This window comes from Haliotis rubra, unplaced genomic scaffold (genome assembly GCF_003918875.1).
Source record: "Haliotis rubra isolate DU_JTF1 unplaced genomic scaffold, ASM391887v1 Scf2, whole genome shotgun sequence".
Taxonomy (NCBI): Eukaryota; Metazoa; Mollusca; class Gastropoda; order Lepetellida; family Haliotidae; genus Haliotis; species Haliotis rubra.
Window position 1 is genome coordinate 3,879,000 of NW_025766002.1, and position 8,984 is coordinate 3,887,983.

Genomic DNA, 8,984 nt, shown 5'->3' on the forward strand with positions numbered 1-8,984 from the left:
TCACCAACGTGCGACTATTATTATTCAAATTGCCAAGGATAATTTCTGAGATATTTGCTGAGGAAAACATGAAGGTGACCCGAAGTGCTGTCTGCTCCAACTTCTGCCCATGCATCTTGCATTCTTCCTCTGCAGTTGAATACTAAATTTCACTTTGTCCCAGTGACAAAAAGCGAACAGCTGACAAAGACGAGGGCAATCCCCTTCTTACCAATGCTCTCATGGGGGATATATCGATTCAACTTAGAAGACCAGACACAGAAGACCAGCACTCCCCCTCCCGTCCTTCAGTTGAATTGGGCAAACTTGGATTCGCAACAATGATGAAACGCAAATCCTGAAAAGGACAATTTGATTTTCGATAAACATGCTCGGGTAATTATTGATTCTTTTCATGGAACGCTCTACCTAATCTAGGAGTTTGATGTACTGCATTAAGCCGCCCATCAGACAGCAGCTAACCAAGGGAAACAGTAGCAGTGATGCTGGCTATGAATGTACCGAGATGTAGGGAAGGAGTGGCCTCCTCGTCCCCTTTGTTCCACACCTTTCTGGCGCGTTGACTTGTCAGATGAAGTTCCACTATCTGGCTTGACTGATTTCAACACATATGGTTTTCGCGATCACGGGCCGTTGTGTGGGCCTGACTAGGTGTTTGCTGCCGTGATCCAATCGATCGACTGAGGACTCACTGTCTCCTAGTTGGCTTTGGAACGATCCTTGTGACAGATAGGAATATATGATGGAGACAGGTGCTAGCACATTCTTGAAGATTGTGCCAGCCCAAATTGTTGCTCTCGTTATATCTACGAAGACGAAACAGATAGAGGACGCATTGTGGCGGTGAACACATACTCTTGATGTCTTGAAAGGTGAGACACCTTGAAACGTAACCTTGCTTAATTACCGCATTTTTCACCAACACATCCTGGTCAAAGGTAATTATCTTTGGCTGTGTTTATGATGTAACAGCTCATGTCTATTGATGAACAGCGACTTTCTCACGATTTTCCCATCCCTTCTTGTGTCATCCAGTTTCAAAGTTGCAGTTCTTTGACGAGGAATATTGATTTACACTTCACTGGTTCGACCAATCCAAGAATAAGTATCAAAGATCATACAGATAAAAAAAGCCTTGAAGATACAAATCATTTGGTCAATACCTCGGCCTGAGTAACCAACAACACAAAGCATGTGGCTAATGATTGTTTAAGGTGGTGGATACTGACACTAATTGATATTGAGGGTTTTCGCCTTGAAAGTATCTTGTAAGGACTTGATTGGACGCTCGTCTGTTTCTGTGACTACCAAGTGATCACTCAGTCTCTTGTGTTTACTTCATCAACGTATTGTAGATATTTGGATATTATTCTTCCGTTGGGTGAGTCTTGATACAATTATGCTTTAATAATTATGTGCAGGTGACGTGTTGAAGTATGCGTGATTAGGTGTCCATGTATTGTATTTCATTATTGAGACGGAACGTGAGTAATGATACCACACACATTGATGTTAAATTAATAATTTGTCGATAGGCATCGAGGATCTGGACTGTGCTCACACATACAGCGGCTGCTTTTATATTTTTTTCATAACCTCCCCGTAAGGACCCGGGTTAGCACTGGTCGTTAGGAACCCATCCTTCTAACAGGCGATTGCGTGACCAGGCTGCTGACTTGTTTGATGTGTTTCATAGCATCCCAGTTCTGTAGCTTGATGCTCGCTTTTCACCTGCTAATCTGGTTCCAGGGTCGAGTATTGAAACAGCGTAGGCATATACATTGGAACATTTCTGAGTTGTAGAAAAACAGTTATTCAAACAAACCACACATAAACAAACCACGCGTGTACAGTACGGATAGAGGAGAGTTATTAGTTAGCATTGTAAGAGATATTAAAACTCGGACAGAATAGTATCTTGATGTTTAACGATGTTAAGGTCTTTATCTGGCAGTGTAAGGACAGCTGTTACATGTGATGGCAGCGTAAACTGGACACAGACCAAGGGAAATATTTCTCTTATGGGTGTATCTCAAATACACCGTCAAGACAAAAATGTCCATAACATGTTCCATGCAGTGAAGTGATTTTGCCTTTCAGTAACTGTTGTTACGGAACTTTAGAAACCCGAGGTGCCAACCCCTACTGCGTACATTTCCATCGTAAATATTAGAGATGACGATGTCATTCAGAAGTATACTTGGAGAGCTGGACCAGCCTGCTACATTAGGACACGTCTAGCGTTGACAGGAAAATGAATCACTGCCTCTTTATGTCAGTATCATTTGAAACCGAAACATCATGTTCGAATACAACCGCGTATAAATAAACCTCATTCCTAATACGATTACTGTCGATACTGAGGCATTTCCTTCCCACTTTCAATGACCAGAGCCGTTATCCCTGTGCGGATTAAGCGCGAGATGCCACAGGTTTCAGTAATTCCAACTGAAACCTGTAAAGTACCTGGTGATGGAAGAGCAGGCACTGGAATACTGGAGGAAATACTGTCATTGGGCTTGATACCGACTTAAATGTGATTAGGGATAAAGTAATAATGCTGATGCTTGTAGTTACTGCAGGAAGGAATTACACGGCTGAGGTGTATCCTTTGGGCATATTTTCAATTTATGATGTTAATGGTAAATATAACTGAATTTCAGTGCTAGAACCAGGGATGGTTTTATGGCCATGATGAGATGCACTGAAGTGATTGATAAATATCGGCTGTACTCTCGTTGAGAGTCGAATCAATCACTTTATGATGAAGTTGAGTTTAATTATTTATCTTGTGGCGATATTGTCTGGGAGGTTCGGTCGGCCAACAGGATATGAGTTATTTAGCCACTGATCGACCTTGACGTTCAATCAATAAGCCCAACCAGACAAACCGTCATTAGTGTCTACATTGTTTAAGCACTAACTTTCACTCTAGGATATCGATTCAAGCTGTTTCGATTTCAGACACTTCCTGTAAGTGATTTGGAAGTGATAATGAGTGCATTGGTGTGACACTTTCAGAACCTGATTACAGAAATACATATACTATGTCATCTTGTTGACTGACTGCCCTATCCATATTCTTATTCTATATAAATACAATATGCTTGAACATTTTAAACCCACACGCTTTTCACTTCTCCGTCACTCGAGCTGCCTTTTAATCTCCCCACCCTTTTCCCTCTCATTTCGTCCAATCCAAGTGTTTCTGCTTTTGAATTCTCATGATGACTTCTCGTTATCCTCTCTTCCACCACAAACTCTATCCTGATCCTTCGTCACACCCAGCCCACCGGTACCTCTTCCTCGACTCTCCCGGGTATTCCTCACCAAGCCGTGTATTTTGATGATTGAGGATTCTCATCAAGATGAGATACTCTTTTCTACTACAATATAACTTTCAAGCTAATGAACTAATATAACACTGTGTATGTATATCGACATTTTCCGCAAACGTGAAAGTCAACGCTAAGATATTATGTCAGCACAATATGTATACTCTCGAAGCGATAAGTTGGGCACAGTATTACATTATAGCTATGTTCATTTATTTCTATCAGTGGAGGGGTGCCATTATTGAGTGAAGAGATTACCTCACTGTCCTGTATAACATCAGTGTTTAATAACACCACCTGCGGAAGAGACTAGTTGGGGCATCAGCTGGTCATTTGGCTGGGTATGTCGATAGCTCAGTGCAGCTGTACGGTGCTACCTCTACTCTACTCCTAGACGGATATCTACCCCCGATAGACAGAACTGCCTTTCACAAAACACCAGTGATGTTATAACATACCTGCATCTCGCTGTACTATTCCATACTTCATTTTTGCGTGAGTTTTTTAGCTGCTTGTGAATTATTGCTGAACGTGGAAACAAAGAGAGACTGAGAGTATATTGTTGACTTGGTGTAGTTTCATCTTGTGATGAGATATTTACAGCATAACATCATTGCAATTCTCATCGCCATGTCTTCGTATGACCTTTACGTCCTTGTAGCAAATGAGAGTAAGCCCCTCTCTCCCCCCTCTTTCTCCACCCCCACTCCACCCCAACACACACACACTGGACCAAGCAGTAAGCAGAGTTGTCGCTAGAATCCTAGTAAATTCAACCTTATATGCAGTCTCGAGAATTTGCCCAAAGGATGAATCTTAATGGTCATACGTGCATCTGCTAGCCGCATGGAATCACGTAGCCAACATGATATAGGTAGATGGCCAGCGGGTATTAATCCCATCCGAGTCTAATGGCAATATATTTTACCGTTGCATGCAGACATTTGTGACGTGGTATTACTTGCGGTAAGTCTGTGTTGTTGAAAAACATGTCATTTGTAATCGATCTCGGTGAAAGCTGCACACTGTAAAGCCAGCTCACACCTTGAGATAATGATCTGGAGTCGAATCTGCAGTTATAGATTTTGCATTCAGTGCCACCCTTATGCCAGTGATGTCGTTTCCAACGATGAATTTAGATCATGTACGATAGCGATAAAGATATACAAGTATCACAATTATGACGCTTGAATTCACTTAGATTCTCTTTGTAAAAAACGGAAACTGCTTAGCTGCCGGCCCGATGTCAATTAGAGCACTGTTACGGTTATGTATTGAACAAGTTGCATCAGTATCAATACGAGTACTTAGTATTATCAGACAAGGCTGTAATTGAAGTCCATTGACAAGGTCGATTACTCAATTGAGACAAAAGTACACTGTACTAATTAACCTCTGCTGAGCACAGTTTAGTCCACACACAGAGCATTAAGTCTACATGGATTCGATCTGACGCATGACCCTACTCCAGTTGCTGTCGGTGTTCGATGATGACTCTTATATTCTGCCAAAGAATACCAGACGAAACCCATTAGGCTGCAGCAACTATAATCTCAGACCTAATCATGGCAAAATATATCTAATTCTGCGGTAAATATCAGTTTCCTTCTTGGCTAAATTGTCACTTCACATTGCCCTGAACTTTAAATCTCCCCGGTTCCTGTTCCAGGTTTATTGCCCTTCAAGCTTATACCTGTTGAGACAAGGTCACAAGTGACAGCCCTCCTTGCAATCGTCCTTTTACGTCCAAGTGTGTGATTTATTTGTGATCTATATCCAACCCTAATGGGGAGATAGCGCAAATGTCAACCATCTCATTGAAAGTATTATTCAATATCGAATGACCGATTTCATTTCGCTTCTATGGTATTACCGGGCCTACTTTAGTCATAAAAATCACGTGTCTGTAATGATGGAAATTAGAAGTTCCTGTCTCTATTGTAACAGCACGATTTGAAAGGTTTGTGGTTGCTTCTAAATCTTCGATCGCTCCTTCTGATGCTCTGTCGACTGGTTAACCGTGAACTGCATTCTTTAATTTCTCGTTTCAGTATCAAAGGACAACTGAGGACCGAAGTCGACTTTGCTCTACGTCAAACAATAGCACAACTACAAAGAACGAAACTACCGTTATATTCCAAGCATTCACGGAATGAATTATTTACGCCCATCGGCAGTCTGACACGTTTTACCAGTCTCAAAGAATACTTTCTCAAAGCGTTCAACTCGGCTTATTCTCAGAAGATATCCTTTTCCTGCAAGAGTATAACCATTGGACAACATTGTATGACAAGTTATACTGAGTAATGTTTCTCCCAGGGAAGATATTGATCGAAATGAGAGTCATTACGCTCCCTAATGTTGTCTTGAGTAAATGAACCTGCAATGATACTATTAACCTATCATAATCACATTATCACACCACAACAAAGTGTCGGTCACCGCTTGAATTCACTGCCTGCAATCAGACAACTGCAACTTCGTTAAGGAGTCACCACAAAAGGTCAAGACAGAATCTGTTGGGTCCTTGCTTTCAGATGTTCACGGAAGTTATAGTCTGTTTCTAATGTGTATACCCGACATAAGCGGAAGCACACGCGTGTAGAAGAAGACATACTCGAGTGTTTATTTGTTGTTAAATTCAACAAGAAAAGTATTCGATAAGAATACTTAATTTTTTTTCTCTTGCCTGCTCCTATTAAATCTGTTCCAATGAAGATGACAAACAACACCGGTGTGTCAGTACTCCTGGCATCAATGTTTCCGAACTGTGTGACTGCACTAAACAATAATCAAAACAAGGATCAAGAGGAGAACGTCACCAAACCCGGCACGGAAAATTCGGATAATGGCGCAGTGATCTATATAGTTGCAGTGTTAATGTTTTATTCCTTTGGGGTGGTTGTGATGATAGTGCAGTACCTCAGGACGGAGAAGAAGGAGCTGGAGGAGGAGGTAAACCTTGAAACCTTCTTCAAAGGAATGCCAGACAAAAGACTCGAGAGGGAACACCATGTGAACAAGGTAGCAATACGAGCCTTCCATACATTGACTTCAATATCCTACGAGGACAGTGATGATGATACATCTCCAAGGACGGTACTTGTAACTGATCTGTGACCATCTTTGAGGACGATTGGGGCTTGGTCAAGGTCTTGAAACAAATAAAATGGACATGTTTCGAAAAGAGGACAACGAAAGGTCAGCCTACTGAACCTGAACCTGAAGCTTACAGGATGGGTAAGGCATCATGGACAGGTGCCAGATGTCTGTGTTACCTAGCAGAGCCATGTGACTGATGGAGTATTAGGGCATCTGTGGATCCTGTTCATCGATATTTTCCTTACACACATTCGTGTGTATGTCAAACTCATTTTGTGATATGGTTGATGTCTTATAGTTCTTAGACCTGAAATTGACTCCTTAAGTTATAGTGCTTTGCCTTTGTGTTTTTGCTGACACTTAGAAGTAAAAGTTCTTTATAGAAACTAACTTACTCATATACATTTCTCTTTTCATTGTCGTTAGGTTTTACATCAACACCTGTGAATTTATAGCATGAATTCTGTTTACATATTGTCTGACATTTAAAATCTTTATCTATATTGTACGTCCATTTACTGAAATTACTGGGTTCACAAAAATACAAAAGAAAATATATCTGTCCTTGTCCATATTACTGAGCGGGATCGGGTGGTCAGGCTCGCTGACTTGGTTGACACATGTCATCGTATCCCAGTTGCGTAGATCGATGCTCATGGTGATGATCACTGGATTGTCTGGTCCCGACAGCCGCCATATAGCTGGAATATTGCTGAGTGCGGCGTGAAACTAAACTCACTCACTCACTCATATTACCGAGCTCCAAAATCTTGCATTAACCAAATTCTGAAACAATATTTCTCTGTGTATGGGTTTAAAGTTACTGAGCCATTTTTAAAACGTAACAAAAAATCATTGTGCAAACCTTGCCAGTGCGGTATTATTTGTTAAGATTATATTTACCGCCTAGATGCATAAATGCACTAGTGAAAGTAGCAATATAAAAGTAGCCAAACAGCACACGTAGTCGTGTGTGTTCCCAAGATAATTGACACGTGCATGCACTCTTCCGCATAAATAGTCTTCTTACCATTTGATGAATCATCATGGCCGCAAATCACAAAGTTTTGGCTTGACTATTTCAGTGTTTCATCGTCTGTAACACGTAGTATTTAATATTAAAACAACTACTACTATACGGAAAACTGGAACGCCAGTATTTCTTTGCTGTTAGTAGTTTCAAAGATGTTTGTCTATCGCCACTGAACACAACTGGTGCATGACTTTGAGGAAAGCTTCGCACAACGGATCGCGATCGTAGACAGGGTGTAGTATGGTTTCACACATATGTTCTTGTGTTAATAAATGTTAAGCCTCGATTTGATACTTAAAACAAATTATTTTAAATCTAAAGAATCAGTGTGCAATTCGAAACGTGACTGAAAGGGGACCGCATCAAATATAGGATAGACATCATTAGGTCTTATTCCGTATCAGCCATGACAAGCAAGGAATGAGATATTGACACTGGTGGTTTTGTGACTTGAACTAGTGTTATTTGTTTCACATTTACAGATAAAATTTCAATCGTGAGTCCGTAAGGTTTAAACCGCTTTTAACAAAATTCAGCAATATCACGGCTGGGACACCAGAAATGGGCTTCACATATTGTAAACGAGCCTTCGATATGGCGAGCGAATGGTTTAACCACTAGGCTACCCGACCGTCCCTAGTAACACTTAAGCGTATAATGTCTATGGCAGTGTTGGGCTGAAACACAAGGGCACAAATAAGGGAGTTTTTCTTTGCAGTGTTATGTGCAATGTCAATATGCACATGTGCCTCATTTGCCTGTTGCCTTTGCATACTGTTCTCTAGGCGAAAGCACAAACACAGTTGTCGGGGAATTACGCCACTTCACATTGACAGACTAACTGTACATCAACGACCTAGTTAATTACACTTTTCAGATCAAAGCAAAAGTGCCGCATTAATGGTTAATGGTATAAAGCAATGTTTCAACGGACTTGAAATTAATGTTTCGTTTGATCATTTGCCGTTCTCGTAGTTGGTGGAATTTAGTTTGTGAAAAGCTTGTCGGAGAGTGTTCGCCAGTTTGTAGCGTGTACACACCAAATTATGCTAGAAGACTTCAGAAACTATAAAACCCAATTTCTGATAGGGACAATTTGATAAGTCAGATACAATTTATAGATATATTCCCTGCGACACGCTAGACATGGTATGAGAATCAGTTGTGTGTATAAAGATACACAATCATATCATATTGAGGTCAATATTAAAAAAGGTCATTTCGATGTCTATTAATATCGAATACCAAAGATAGGTTTGAAGTCATTTTTGAAAGATGAGTAAACAAAAGCTTTTTTTCTTCGTGTTCCAATTCATTACATTCAATGGTGTTTTTTCTCAATTTTTATGATCACGTTATTTACGTATACGAAAATATGTGAGCAATGAAAAGAAATATTAAGCATGAAACATAATAGATCACCTCAGCATGCCAATGGCACTTCGTTGCTATGGCAATAGCACCTCAGAAATTAAGGTCGCAGGTAGATTAACTGCCTTAAATATAACAATCAA

The 8,984-nt window shown here is 40.5% G+C and overlaps 1 long non-coding RNA gene across 1 annotated transcript; it reads left to right on the forward strand.

Annotated features, from left to right (window-relative positions):
• The first annotated feature begins 238 nt into the window (after positions 1-238).
• On the forward strand, positions 239-6,825 carry LOC124275366. The gene is made up of 2 exons (XR_006898252.1): positions 239-872; positions 5,387-6,825. It is a non-coding gene; the product is annotated as an uncharacterized LOC124275366 (long non-coding RNA).
• Positions 6,826-8,984: the final 2,159 nt, after the last annotated feature.